Here is a 15020-nt window from a genome sequence, read left to right as displayed (position 1 = left end):
ATAACTTTTGGACATCTTTGATGAGAAAATGCTCTATGAGTTGCCATGGAAAAATCACATGTTCTCTCAGTGCTTCAACTCTCCCTCCCCATTTTTCCTATATTGTTGAAGCTTGCCTTTTTTTAAGTAAATGCTCAGCACCAAGCACCCCTTGGCTGCCACCTCAGCTCTCCTCTCTGGCCATGCCCTGGGGCAGCTCAGACACCTTCAGTCTGGGAGGGGGTCAGTCATTCAAGGAGGGGTGGTGCTGTGGGAGGGCAGTGCTGTGCTTTGGTGGCACATGGGATGCTTCTGCCCTGTCCTACCCCCAGCCAGCTCAGTGCAGGCACTGGTGCCCTCGGCAGCCTGTGCTGATTGTCCTCCAGGCGAGGTTCCTGTGGGAGCTGAGCAGAGAGGGGATGCATGCAGACAATGTTCCCTGCTTTCCTCCATCGCCCGGTGAGCAGCCCCTAATCTGAGGGGCGTGCCAGTATTAATGCCTTTAATAACGACGGATCAGATCGTATGAAGAGTTTTAATTGATGTCTATATCCCTGGAAACATAAAAACAGCCATGTGAGCGACTTACCACTATTATTTTATCAAAGGTTTTGACGTGGCTGCTGCATAGGAGATGTCAGGGAAAAAATTCATGTCTGCAAGGCACAAACAGGCGAAGTAATGGGATATAAATCAAAAACAGTGAAAGGGGAAAGTGGTTAGTCACAAGATCATAGAGTTTTCACTAAAAGGGAGAGCAGTGAATTCTCAATACAAGCAGCAGAATCCATTCATTCTATGGTGCCATCAGCCCTTTCTCCCTCCCTGTACCCTCTCACCTCAACCCCCTGCCCTAAGGACACACAGTCTTGGGCCAGGGCTGGCATCTTGGTTCTGCCTGCCTGGTCAGAATGGTGAGTAACATTTCTCTTCTTTGTCCCCTCCTACTTGTACAGAAGTCATGGAAACATAGCCCAAAAGCAGGGTTACAAATAGCAGCCCCTTTTCTTTGGCTGGTCAAGAGTGTAGGTAACCTTTTGGTAGGTTTGTTTACTTTGCCTCACATGGTGGTCTGTGAACGCAAAAATGGTTCTCATTACAGAGGGGACAGACTGAAGTGTGGGAGACAAAAGGGGCTGATAGGTTACTCTAGGCTGGTGCAAAGAGGAGGAAGGAAAGCATTAATTGAGTTCACCTTATTTGCCTTGGGGCAACTTTAGGACATCATCATGCAATGACAGGAAGAGATCTGTTGCAGATCTGCTGCTTTTCAGTGACTAATTCTGGCCTTCCGGACACAGGAATGGCTGGGACCCTTTTGATGGCTCATGACACTGTTTGACCATGTTGTCCCCTTTCCACAGCCAGAGTCCCACAGAGCTGATCCAGTGAGCCAGGACAACCAAGAACCACTTGTGAGACCCTTACAAACCGATCCTGCACTGATACCTTGCAAACTAATTGTTTCTTGTAGCCAGAGTGTCCCACGGGTTGTTGCTCTGCCACGGGAAGGTGTTCAAACTGGCCAACAGCTGGGAAGCCATGGGTACAGTGTGAGAAGTGACTGTCTTTTCCAGGGCACTGCTGAGAGGAAGCCTGCAGCATATCTTCCTTGTCCAGTTGCTTGGGTTGCAAATGTAAAAACCTGGAGAGAGGGGTAAGAGTGGAAGGAGGAGAGGAAGGGAGGAGAGGATGAAAAGGAGGAGAAACTGGTGATAAAAAGAAATTTGAAAAAAAGTAAGTGAAATATTCAAACTGGAAAGTGATATTATAAAAAACTGCAGGGAGCACGCTTGAGTGCATTCAAATTTATTCAAACTCTGCATCTGACATTGATGAATGCAACAGCTTTTTCCACAATATGTAGAGCGCACAGGGCATTTAGGATTGCAGCATCCCTTTCACTGCAGCTGTCTGGGGGCCTGTTCCGAGCGCTGTGGAGACCCCTACTCTGGGCCCTGGCATGCCCCCTTAAAGAAGAGGCCAGGAAGCCATTTGGGAAGGAACAGAAAAACAAACATAGAAGAAGGATTTCAGCAAAAGATTGTGGAGGACAGATTTCAAGGCTAATCCACCCTTACTGTGTGTGAGGTCTTTATCTTTGTGGCGGGACTCAGTTTCTCCTCTTGCAGTGGTGAAAAGTTCTTTCCTACATGCATGAATCCATAGGAGGGGGGTTGTATTGGGATGCACAAAGTTACTGTTTTTCTATAGGTCTTATAAAATTATAAAATTTAATACATTGATATTTTAAAAATAATCATATCAATAATAAAAAATGCCAAAAAAGCACCTCAGTACAAATATACTTTGCAAGCAAGGCTTTCAAGATCCTATTCTCTGACACCCAGTAGCAAAAATATCATGTGGCTCTGGCCCAACATAAGACCATGAATGAGTCATCTTCCTGCAGGGAGCACTCTTGCACCCTCTTTGCATGCCTCAGTGGCAGACTGGCACCCCAAGCAATAACTTCTACACTTCCCTCCAATTTCTCCTCCCCTTGCCTGGGAAGTATAGCAGCTTTTAGGAATAGCAGGCTACAAAAGAGCTTGAGTCAACAACCACTTGCAACTGTTCATCTATAGATTTCATGCTTGCAGGGCTTTTTGGGAAGAGTATGGATGGAGTTATCTTTCCGATGGATGCTCATGGAAAGATGTGCAAACGCGCCACCCTGCCAAGTAGGCACTGAGCTCCCACTTTCTCTTCCACCTCTGTGTATGGACAGAGCTCATCTCTGCAGACTCACAGCACAGCAAGAATTTCTATGGACATGCCTTGTGCTACTGAAGCTGGCAGGAGGCTGGGAAGCAGCCTGGAAGACCTGGTACCCTCAGCAGAATGCAGATACTCATAGATAGGGTAGGATTCCTTCCTTCCTTCCTTCCTTCCTTCCTTCCTAGTCTTTCTTCCCATGGTCACCTGTAACAATCTCTGATAATTTTTTTTTTTTTGTCCAAGGCTCTTGAATCTTCATGTTAGAAAGAAACTGATGTCTAGGACATAGGAGACCTGAGTTCAGCTCCCAGATCCACAGCAAACTCCCTGTGTGGTTTGGGTCAGGTCACATCAACATTGCAGGCTAAATTCCCCACATGTGATGTAAGAGCAAGTATGTAGCAGCCTGGTGGTTTTTAAAACAAGAGATGTTTTTACAGTGCCATCATTGCAGACTGTCATGTTTTCCACAGTGTCTTTCTGCTACTGTACTATATATATTACACCTATAATTTCTGTTTTAGGCTGTTTTGTCTTTCCTTTTCTTCTTCTTTCCATTTCAAATCTTATCTCCTCTATGCTACTGTGGCTCCATCTTTTGCTCAGATGGAGACCACTGTGTCTGACGCATGAAGAGATTTGGCTGCTCCAAAGGCTGGCCTCCACGATCTGAGTGGGGCCCTGTGAAATAGAGGTTTGCTGCTGTCTGCTCTGCACAGCTCCTGTCTGAAGGGGCAGAATGCAGATCTGACTCAGCCCTGGCAGTGTCCCTACCAGAGCAGCCACCTGGGAGACGAGAGGGTGGGTCACTCTGTGGGGCAGCACCAAATGCGGGGACCCATCCAGGTGTGTGCTGAGAAACTTGTACCCCTGAATCATGGCTGGACCAGCCTGGAGGCAGTGGGAGCAAGGCCAGGTCCCTACCAGAGGTTAGTGCATGGGGTCCTCACCTGAGCCCTGTTGTAGAGATGGGCTGGATAGGAAGGGAAGTGGAAGGGAAATGCTTCAGGAACACAGTCATGGCAGGTTTTGAAGAGGGACCTTGATTTGTACAAGGTAATAAAGGAGTCCAAATTTGAGCCTATTTCCTCCAAGTTCAGATTTTCTGTGGCCTCTTGCTTCTAGCAAGGATCATTTCTAAGTCTTAAGGAAGATCTTTGGTAACTGTTCATGGTGGTTTCAGAAGGCCACTTAGGCCAAGGCTGGACAGTCAAAAAGACCAAGTAAGAAGCAAGGAAGGCCACTGTGTTCCAGGAGTAGGACATTCTCATAATGTCTCCCTTAGGATGGCCTTGGGAAATGACACTGCCTTGCCCATGTCCTCAGAAGGGCAACATCAGAGGGGCCACTTCTCCCCCTCCCACTGTTGAACAGTCTCTGCAGATGGGCAGGGAAGGCCCTGCCAGCCTGGCATCCTGCTCATGAGGTCCAATAAATGGTTTGGGGATATGTGCTGTGGCCTGACAGAGGAACCGAGAGCTTCTCCCTCTAGCTGTCTCTCATTTTCTCTTTAGATCGTCGTCATGGTGTAAACAAACAAGCTAAACTCTGTGAGATTTACAGTGCCCAGCTTCGGTGGCTTCCAGTGCGGCGCAGTGAGATATTTCTGTACAGGCAGGCTAAGCACTTTCCATTTTATACCTCAGCGGCTTTATAGCATCTTAAGGATTTCTGTGCATGCCTGGCTTCACTCAGAGAGAAAAAAATCAAGCTTGTAAATAAATACTAAATATATATGAACAAAAAAGACAGAAGGGAAGCGAGAGGGACACGCACACACACACGCGCACACGCACACTTACCCGCACTGGCAGAGGGAAGCAGAGAGGAGATGCAGAGATAGAGGGGGCTGCATGAGAGATGGAGAGACAAGAGATAAAAAAGAAAGAGCCAGCTGAGCAGCAAGCTGAGGACGGGCTCTCCTCCACCACAGCCAGATGGAAAGAAAATAAGCCAGAGTGAGCAGCTTTCTGGCAATTTGGGGAATATTAATTTCCCATCAGGTCAGACGAATGGCTGTGCCTGAGGTTAAGCCGAAACAGCAGGTGAAGGTGCTCTGCTCTGTTACAGCTCTCAGCCCAAACTCAGGCACCTCCATTGGGCTGCTACTCCTGTACTCTGCCCCCTTGTCATTCTGCCTCTCTGCTGTTTGACAAGTCCTTCCTGCAGCCTGATCTGCTCCTGACCCCAGATCAGGAGCAAGCTCCCAGGAGCAGAAACTGCACTGGCTCTGCAGGGCTCCTGCACTGGCGACTCCTGAGCTGAGCCACTCTCCTGTGATCAGTTCCAGTGGGACAAGAGTGGCAGTATTCTTTCCTCCCATTTTTGTGAGTAACCAGGTTTTCTCTCTCTCCTTTGCAGAAGGACAAAAATACAGCCTTTAGCCTGAAGCAGGATCCCAGCAGGGGTCTGGTATCCCCAGATTTCAGCGCTACTGTAGGTAAGGTATCCCCAGAACCCCACTATATATCTTCTCTGTCTTCAATATCAGCAACCTTTTCCTTGAACACCTGCTGCCTAGTGAACTCCTAGAAATGAGCTCCAAGGCAAGATTTTTGTGCTTCATGTTTTGTTTTGATGTTAACGTGTTTAATCCCCAGTCAGGATCTTTCACCTGCACCTATAATATGAAAAACAAGCTCAAGGGCCAGCTGCATATGGCAGGACACAGCAGCAGGACAGGTTTCCTGTAAGATCCTTTTCAGTCCCAGCACTTAGCACCAGCTCCACAGCCCCAATACATGAACATGAACCTCCTCCATGCTTTCCAGTGCCAGATCTCACTGCACCATATCGTCCCACCACTAGGGTTGGGGCAGTGAAAGAAGTGACTTCACAGTGGTAACCTAAGGAATTGTTGCCAGAGATGGGAGCCAAAGTTTGATTTCTGCAGACCTGCCAATGTGTCATCCAGGGGGAGCACACCACACTCTGGGTGACATGCAAGCTGACAGCTAGCAGGTGTAATAGAGCTGCTGCAGCTCTGCATGGCAAATGGCAGCTTGCATCCAAAGGTGAACGTGGTCACCCTTACATCCTGACTGAGCTGAGCTGAAGGAGCCCTGGGAATAAGGGCTGTGGCCAGGGCTTTTACCTACAAACAAGGCCAGTGTGACGATAGTATGTCTGCCATGGCTCTTCAGTCACTTGCCTCATGTGGTTTCCCTTCCTTAGTCCTGGCACATGCTGATCTTTCCTGATGTTGGGCTGGTTTATCACAGCAGGAGGTCTGCGTGCTCCAGCTTTTAACCAGGCTGCTGCTCATGTGAGCATCCAGGACAGACTAAATGTGTCCATTTGGGGAGCAAAAATCTCTGTCCACAATGCACAGGGGCATGTACTGCCCCACTGTCCTGGAGGTGACCCAGATGCCAAAGAGATGTCAATTCACACTTCCTCAGGGAAAAGGCTGCATGCCATGCAGCAAATGCAGGCAAATGCCTGCATGACCCCTTGAATGACCTGTACCATGAAATGCTGCTTATAAGGCTACCTGAAGTAGCTGGGCCAAATTTTGGTCATTGTGTGGTGCGAAATGCTTGTGCAAGGCTCTGCTGGTGGGGCAATCCCAGGCTTGAGTGTGGCTGGCTCCATCTCCAGGTGTGAGCCCACGCTGCTCTGCTCCCAGCGAGGCTCCCTGCTGCTGGCCTCCTGCCCAGAGCAGAGGGGCTGCTGGGCCAGGGGAAGGGACTCTCTCCCCTTGGGTCGCTGACAATTTCTCACCATTCTTTCCGTGCCCGGGACTCGCTTCCCCTTCTCAGATATTAAGTATTCAAACCTCATTTACATCCTTATTTTTCAATTTGCTGCCACAGTAGTTTAATTTATTCTATATAATTTCTTTTTCTGAGGGGACATTAATCATTGCCCTGTGCTTTTTGGCGCCTGTGGGATATGTGTGTGTTTTTTTTTAAATCAATAAAATAAAGCAACCTTCCTTCCCTCTACCCACCCCCCCACTCCTTCCCACCCCCAATATGCCCCTTTGCCGGAGGAGAGAAATATCATTTCTCCATCCATTTTTTTACCCCCATTGTTTCCTTCGATTTCAGCCCAAACAGATTAACTTGTCTTTTTTATTTCTGATGAAATGCTGTGTGAATAGGGTGTCTGGGTGGGGAGAGCTTCTGTCTGGTGCTGCCCTCTGTGTCACTCAAAGGGTGGGTTTAGGATGACGTCCCTGCTGAAGCACTGAAGCCCAGAAGCCTCTGGAAGGGGAAATTTAGAATTTCCAAAGCCTGGCCTTGGAAGAAACAAGCCCGCTTTTGGGGAAGGGATGACTGGTTAGCTGGGGAGGATGCAAAATCATTCAGCCCAAAGAAGTGCAAATATGCAGCCTTGAAGACAGGTCAATGTCTGCCATGACATTCTAAGGAAAAAAAGACATAATCATGGGGAAGAAAGAAGAAGGAGAGAGTTTGAAGGAGGAAGAGAGAAAGAAAAGCAAAGAACAATAAAAAGAAAAGGCAAAATAATTTGGGGAAAAGAGAAAGACCAGAGTGCTAGAGCTTAATGGCTTTTCCATTTGACTCTAGCTGATTCAAACACAAGGAAGAGTGGTTTGTTCTCCAGGCTTAGCCCAGTGTGTAGCTCATGGGGCACAGGCTGCTCTGCCATGGGGTGTGTGACACAGTGGTGCTGCAGCATCGGGGGGAAACTTGTGGGGCCACCCAGGCTGCACAGCACAGGCCTCCTGCAGGGCACAGCATCACAGGCTCCCCCACCACACACCCCAGGTTTTTGTCCATTACAGCTGCTTTCTTTTGTTGTTATGTAATCTCCGATAATGAAAGTCCAGTTTGAAGAGGATGCTTAATGTGGTATTAGTCAGTTGAAATATAAGTGTAAATTACATGCCTGCAGCTAGAAAAAAAATGGTTGCAGCAGAAAACATCCCTCTTTAGTAGCACAGTATAATCAAGACAGCTGATCAAAAAAGAATTTTGATGAACCAGTATTCCATTGGAAAATGCAGAATCCTCCAAATTGAACCATTTTTGGAAATGTTAAATGTTGACTGGAATTCTTGGCAGAAGTTTGAACTGACCCAAAATGCAATGGATTATTTGGTTTTGCTTTTCTCATTATATTTATATTCTATTTTGCTTTTTCAGTGCTATCAAAACAGAAACTTTAACATTATTTTCATGCCTCTGCATTGAATTTCCTTCAGAATTAACATTCTGTTCTGCCCCATTCTGTCCACTTCATTTTTCTTTTCACTTCATGATGAAAATAAATGTAGAAATAACAGAATTTCCTATAAACTGGACTTTTTACTTTTCTATCCATTTCTAGAGATCAGCAATTCTAGGGGGCAATGGAGCATTTTCCCCAACATTATGACAAGGCAGAAGATGTTACTTGGAAAATATTTATGTCTATAGAAAAGTATCTAGTTATTGTAGACAGGCAAAGTTCTGAACCATCTCCCAAACATAGGGTCAAACACAGCAGGTTTGTCTACACTGATTTCCAGAGCGACCCACACAGGGAAGGGAACTGCCATGTAAGTGTATGGTCTCAATCACATCATTTGGCAAACTGCAATCAGTGATGCTGATGGAAGGAGGGGAGAGGCTGCAGCCCTCACCAGTGCAGGCACTGCTGTCAGAAACATGCAGATTTCTGGGAGCTGTGTCTGTATTCTTGGTTTGCTGCCAGCATTTTTCTGCAAATGTCTATCTGTAACGTATTTGAAAGGTTTTTATGGAGGTACATGGACATGTAACAGAGAAAAGATGTATTCATCCTTAGCTTGCAAGAAGCTCCATCACCCAGCCATGAGCAGGCCTGCACTAAAGACCATCTGCGCCAATCTGGAGCTCCCATTTGCCTCCCTGAGGTCTAGGTTCAGGCTGGCAATGCAGGAGTCTGCTGTGTGGTATCAGAGAGGGCACCCTCCAACTAAGGTGTGCACCAGCCACCTTGGAACCCTCAGGGCCCGAGGGTGGCACAGACAGATGTCATGAGCTGGTTTTGATGTGTGTGTGATGGCTCCAAACCGCAGTTCCCTCCTGGATCCAGGTCATGCTGAAAGAGCAGCATGTAAATGACAGGGAGCTTGTCCCCAGCTCTCTTGTGCACCCTGGAAGAGTGATTGCTTCCAGTCATGGACCATGAACTTGCAAACACTCACACAGTCCTGTTCCTGTAGTTTGGATTGGACTCAACACTGTCACCCAGACTCGAAGCAGGCCTCTTGCAGGACACCCACCTGAGCAGTGCAGCATGCCCCAGCCAGGGCGGTCAGAGCATCTGGTCACTTGTTCCTCTGAGGAAGGAACCCCTGGAATTTAGCACTCGCATCTGTGTTGCAAGCATTTTCTGTGCCTTTGTAGCTGTGCTTGTGTTTCTCACTGGTGCCTCAGGGAGCACTCTGTGAAGCTGAAATAATGTAAGATCTGTTCTGCTCAGGGTGTTTCACTCCCTGGATGGTAGGAATACTACAAGAAGACCAGATCTTGCAGTATTTCAGCCCCATAAGTGGCTCCTTGAGGCAAAGAAAGACTCATGAAGAAGAAACACAAATACAAATACCAAGATATTTGGTTTCCCAGTGTGATCTCTCTTCCTCTTCTGCTGTTCATGTACTCACTGGTACCCATGCAAAAAATACAATAAAAAGAACCACCCTACTCACAAACCAACTATATGTGAAGCGGATATTATGCGATATGGCTTATGATTTCATAAAATGATTCCACATACACAAACAGTAGATGCATAGATGGGACAAAATAAATACCAAAATTTGTGATTTTGCCATAAGATATGTGTGGGTTGGGGCCCAAATTTATGATATCATAGACAAAAGCCAACTCCTGTATGTTCATACACAAAATCACCATGGAGCATCTTCACATGTGTGTCCTGAACTGCAGCCACAAGCATGGCAAAATCAGACTGGAGCACCCCCAACAGCTTGGGAATTTGGACACGTACATGTTGGAGTATGTCTTACAAAATGTGCATAGGGGCATAATGAGATGTGCAATAGTCATGGACACGTGTCAGAAATCGTATGTCCACATGTGTGCTGCTGAGCAGAGGAGGGAGCAGCCAGCAGGGGTGCTGGAGGCCAAGATTTGCAAAGCTACATAATGTTAACTTCAGAATTTGCAGCTTGTATGAGAAAAGAACCCCATCCTCTTGCCTCCTGTTCTCTGGAGCTGTCTGTGTCAGCCCAACTGCATTTGGGACATCAAAAGCACCAGCATGGATGGATATGGAGGGTTGTCAGAAGGCCACTTGTTTGGTACAAGGTAAACCCAAATCACATGTTTCTCCATATCCTAGGTCCTTTTTCTGGAACCTGCTTCCCTGTGTTGGGCTGGACAGAGCAAAGCAGAAGTGGGACTTTGGGGCAGAAAAGGTACAAGACTGGAGCATGAAGGTACAAGCCCATGTCTGGGAAATGGTTCTTCCATGGACATTTCTGAGAAAATGAGGGCTTGTTCAGAGACAGGAAGGGACTGGACCTTCTATGAAAAGAATGGTGTAAAGTGCTAGTAAAAAGGACACCCTTTTTTAAAAAACTCACATTTCTCAGCCAGAACTTCTGTTCAGAGGGATGGCTGGCTTTTTGCCTGCCAGTTTGGCATGCAGGACTAGTGTGGTGAGTTGTGTGTAAGGTACTGTTTTCCAGCCAGGTTTGTTCCTGGCTGTGCTTCACTTCCATTTGTTCTTTGTCATTTGTTCTTCACCTCTTTGAAACATTTTAATTGACTAATCAGTTTGCAGAGTCATCAGCGTGTGAGGTAACAGTCCCTCTCACATGTACACGGGCCTTCCTCCCCGAGCACGTACCTGTGAGTGGCTGAGGTGAGCAGTGGGCACCTCCACTGAGGCATGGAGGCAAGGATCAGACTGCACAGCAGCCAGAGAAGGAAGTGGTGTCATTCCAGACATCGGACAAGTTATGGATGTGGAGCTGATTTGTGTGATGCTGGTGGGACATGGAGCAGTGGGGCACCGCTGTTTGTGGCTGTGTGGAGCTGCACACCCTGGACACCCAGCAGGGCTGAACAAGATGCCCTGGCATCTTGGCACCTCCTTGCAGCTGGCATAGGCAATGTGGGTGTGTAGATACCCTTCTGGAAGGACAAGGAGGGGCTCTGATAGAGAAGCTCCATCCTGTGGTAGGGATTTGAGCTTCACAGGATGACAGTGCTGGTGGGGCACAGCCCTCTGTTTGCACTGGGCTGGGTGGTGCAAACAATGATGGTTGCTGCTGACAACCTTGGAAATTTCCTGGAATTCCAGGGCTGGAGCCAGCCCCTGCTCTGGGGAAGGTGGATGCTGCGTCTCAGTCCATAAAGTCCCCAGAATGGGAGAAAGGGGTGAGAGACACACAAAGTCAGTAGTAAAAAGAAATGAAAGTCGGCAGCTTGCCACAGCAGAGTGCAGACTCTGCAGAGCTGCCTCTTTTATTGGCGCCCAGACTGGAGGGAGGTTTATGCTCTCAAACAAGCCAAATTGGAAATGGAGCACAGGCCAGAGCCCTGCAAGCAGGCTGCTGCCCCCAGTACCAGGAAGGGTATGTGGACATCTGAAATCCTTGCCTTTCCCTCACCCTTCTCTTCTCCATCCTTCCTCCTTTCCACTCCTTTTTCACTGTCCCTTTTCATGTCTCAAATCTTCCCCTTCCCATGGCTGGGTTTGTCCCCCAGTGCTGATTTCCCCAACAGCTCCTGCCATCAGCTGGTACTGAAAAGCCCTTTTGGTGGTGGCAATAGGCCAGTTTGCTCAAAGGCAGCCAGTCTGGGTGGCCCAGTGAGTCTGGGAGGAGTTATCTGTAGCCCTCTCTTTCTACTGCTTCTCTGCTAAATGCAGAGGAGCAATTTGCATTACAGTGACAATGTGTTGAATGCCTGTCCTCATGTTTCTGTCCTGCCACTAGGAAAAGAAGTGTGCAAGACATGGAAGAATCAGAGCAAACAGCAGACATGATGTTGAAGGCATGGAGAGGAGACCCATCACCCAAGGACCTGGCACATAATCTAGCATGGCAAGTGGTGGTTAGCAGCTGGATGCCAGATATGACATGAAAATAATTTGCTAATTAATGCAAAGCCTAAAGTCATACAAGCAGTAGGTGGGGAGAATTGGGTGTTCATTCCTCAGCAAGCTCCCCAAGTCTGTGCTGAACAGGGCATGGAGACCACTGTGATGCCCCAGGATCCAGCTCTGACATGCTGAGTCTGTTCTGTGACATCCAGGAATGTCAATAAAAGAGCACTAGAGACTGAAGGTGAGAGATCAGACACCAGCTACTCTGGGGACCTGAGCTCTCTTCTCTTCTCCAGCTGTTTTTTTTTCATGTCATTTCATTTATCCAATGCCTCAGTTTGCTGCCTGCAAAAAGCCCAAAGGGATTATGACATCTGTTGTCAGATTAAACTGTGGTCTTGACTATGAGAGGTCAGGTACCATGGTGGGAGCGTTTCAGTCTGAAACCGTGCTCCCATCCCACGTGGTGCTCTACAGCGTGGGTTCATTTTCTGGGAAAAGGTCCTGCTAAAGTCAGCTTGGTGCTCATGCACTGTCTTCCAGCCAGCATGCAGGGAAATTGTTTGCTCTCTTTCTTTCCTCCAGTTTTGGCTGTTGAAGCAAAAACACATAATAAAGTAAAGAGGGTTTTAATGACAATCTGCCGGCATGTTTAATATTCCAGCTTGAGGAATGATCCAGTTATGTACTGGAGCCAAGGGAAAGGATGTCATTACTTCCAGTGCACACTGAATCAGTGTCTTTGCAAAGAGAAGCAAACATCACAAAGGACCTGGCTGCTCACCACTGACCCACAAAACAAAGCCATTGCTCCAACAGATACTGAGCTTTAGACTCAGAGCTTGCTCTCCTGTAATCACTGTGTTACAGATCCATAAAGAAGGGAGAACTTGGGTGCTCTATGCAGCTTTATTGAGTATCTTCCCCCCTGCAATGATCAATAAGGTTGTTTTTTTTTCCTGCTCAGGGAAAGGTACAGGAAGTTTTCTGTGCAAAACCTTGGCATTCCCCAATTCAGGTCTGAGAGAGAGATTCAGATGTGTGCTTTTGCTGCACTTCTTTGTAGCTGAGACTCTCGCCACATCTGCTGGATTTATGGCCCCAAATTGGCTCTGTCATCCAGTAATCCTTCCTGTGCACACAAATATTTGGACAACTCTCATTGTTTCAGAAGCAGACTAGCCTGTGTGGCTCCACTGACATTACCTACTCTGCCAGGCAGGTGGCTGCAGAGAAAACAGCTTTATTTATACAGTGCATTGGAATGACAGAAGTGGATTCTTGATAGCAAGGAGGATGAGGGACCTCTGGATACAAGGACCAGTTGCCCTTTTCAGCCCAATTGGCAGTGGAATCTAGTCTGCTCCTGCCATCAAATCAATACCATGTCTTCCTGAGGAGAGCTGGATTCTGAACTGACTGGAGGTTGAATCCAGGGTACTTTAAGGGGTTCCACTGCTTCCAAACACATGGAGTGAGGCAGAAAATCAGACAAAGAACCTAAGGGTTGTAATAATGTCACAGAGTGCAAGTAGAGCTTCTTAAGAACCAAAGCTGCTTGTGGGGCAGAGCCAGAGACCTCTGACAGCTGAAAACTTACTGACTGTTGAAAGTTTCCCAGCATTTTGGAGTCAGGATTTGAGAGATAGTGTGCAGTAAAGTTAGCAAAATCACAGCAGGAGTGTAACTGATTCATTCCATTGAATCCTTGTCTGAATGGAAACAGGTCCACAAGGCCAGATGCTCAGGCTCCAAGTGGTAGCAGGGTTTATTGCTAGGTTGGAGCAAGGAAAGGTCAGCGTGGGGGGCAATGCCAAGTGAACATCTGCTGTCTTGTTACTTGTGAGTCAAAGGCAAAAATATCTAAGAAAGGTGGAAAGAAAGGGTCCAGCTTATGATGCCAGTGAAGACAGGACCCCTCTCTTTCACTTTAAGACTGAGTTGAGCATCCGCTTTTCCCCAGGTGCTCACATCAGGCTGTCTCCTTTGCAGGGCCCAGGCAGTCTGGTGTAAGCCATGGTGGCCTGGCTCCCTGCAGTGGCTGTGCCATCCTGTGCTGGGGATGCAGTCCAGCAGATCTCTCGGAGAGGCAAAGCTCGTTTCTCTCCTAATCGAGCAGGTGGTAGCAACCTGGTATTTCAGGCGTGCTGCCTCCATTCCCAAACACAGCTGAATTCCTGATGCAAGGAGACTTTACAAGACCCATGAGAGACACCAAAGGCTGACCCTTGCTGTCATTGGGAGGGAGGAACTTTCTGGTTACCTCTAAACACAAAGGACAAAGCATTGTAAGATATATTTAATAAAACAAAACACACACACACACAGAGGGAAAAAAAAAGGAAAAGAGGCCAATGCACAGGAAGGTAATGTGTTCATTTGAATAATGGGCAAAATCAAATTAATTCTACATTAAATAGTTCTGAATAAAGGGTTTAAGTCAGCAGTTTCAAACTTGTTTTCCTTAATTACTTTCCGTGTTTAATGTCATTAAGAAGATTAAAAATTCATTAACAAGAGTAGTAAAGTGGCAAATCAGTAAAGCTATCACTCCAGGTTAAAAACTACGCTGAGGTTGACACTTTGTACACTTCCACAGGCGTTGTGTGGAATGCTCCTGGGGAGCTGGGGTGGCTGTGGGGAGTCCTGCCAGCCCCCTCCTGCTAGGCCAGCCAGGGAGGTGGCCAAGGGGCCAGCCTTGGCTGGAGGTGGCAGCCAGTTTAACCATGAACTAAGCAAGACAGAAGGCAGCATTTAGCAGAAGGGCAGCACGGGCTATGAGAAGTGCAGCAGTATAACCCCTGAATATGGCCAGCATCACAAACAGACTCAACCATGGAAAATGGCAGGCATTATGGAGCAGTAAGGCACGCTGAGGAAATCCAGCTGCTTCATTGGCCTCATGTCCTGAGCCCTCTGAGAGAGAAGACTCAGAGGGCACTGAGCACCAGGGAACCACCAGGCTGGCCTGTGGGGATCAGGCAGGATGGGGAGAGAGATCTGGGGTATTTTTTTCCTCCGTTAGCCTTAAAGGATGCAAACACTTCTGCTCTCTAGGAGTACACAGGGAGGGTACACAGCTTGAGAGCATAAGGCTGCTTGTTTAGGGAGTGAAACCAAAGCACACAACTCCATCAGCTTTGGGAATCCTGCCCATTGCTGCCCTCTCAAAGAGCCTGAGGGTGCTGGATGACACACAGATCCTGCTGCAGCCCATCCCAGGCAAGTGAGAGATCATCTTCACCCAACAGCTCTGATTTAGAAAAGCCAAGCAGGTGAAAGGCTCATGGAGACATGAACCCCAAATC

The 15020-nt window shown here is 47.6% G+C and overlaps 1 long non-coding RNA gene across 1 annotated transcript; it reads left to right on the top strand.

The window, feature by feature from the left end:
* Positions 1–4777: 4777 nt before the first annotated feature.
* Positions 4778–14037, top strand: LOC132329879 (uncharacterized). The gene is made up of 2 exons (XR_009487201.1): positions 4778–5140; positions 10000–14037. It is a non-coding gene; the product is annotated as an uncharacterized LOC132329879 (long non-coding RNA).
* Positions 14038–15020: the final 983 nt, after the last annotated feature.

This window comes from Haemorhous mexicanus, chromosome 7 (genome assembly GCF_027477595.1).
Source record: "Haemorhous mexicanus isolate bHaeMex1 chromosome 7, bHaeMex1.pri, whole genome shotgun sequence".
Lineage (NCBI taxonomy): Eukaryota > Metazoa > Chordata > Aves > Passeriformes > Fringillidae > Haemorhous > Haemorhous mexicanus.
The sequence above is the reverse complement of the archived record's forward strand: the minus strand, read 5'-3'. Positions and strand labels throughout refer to the sequence as shown.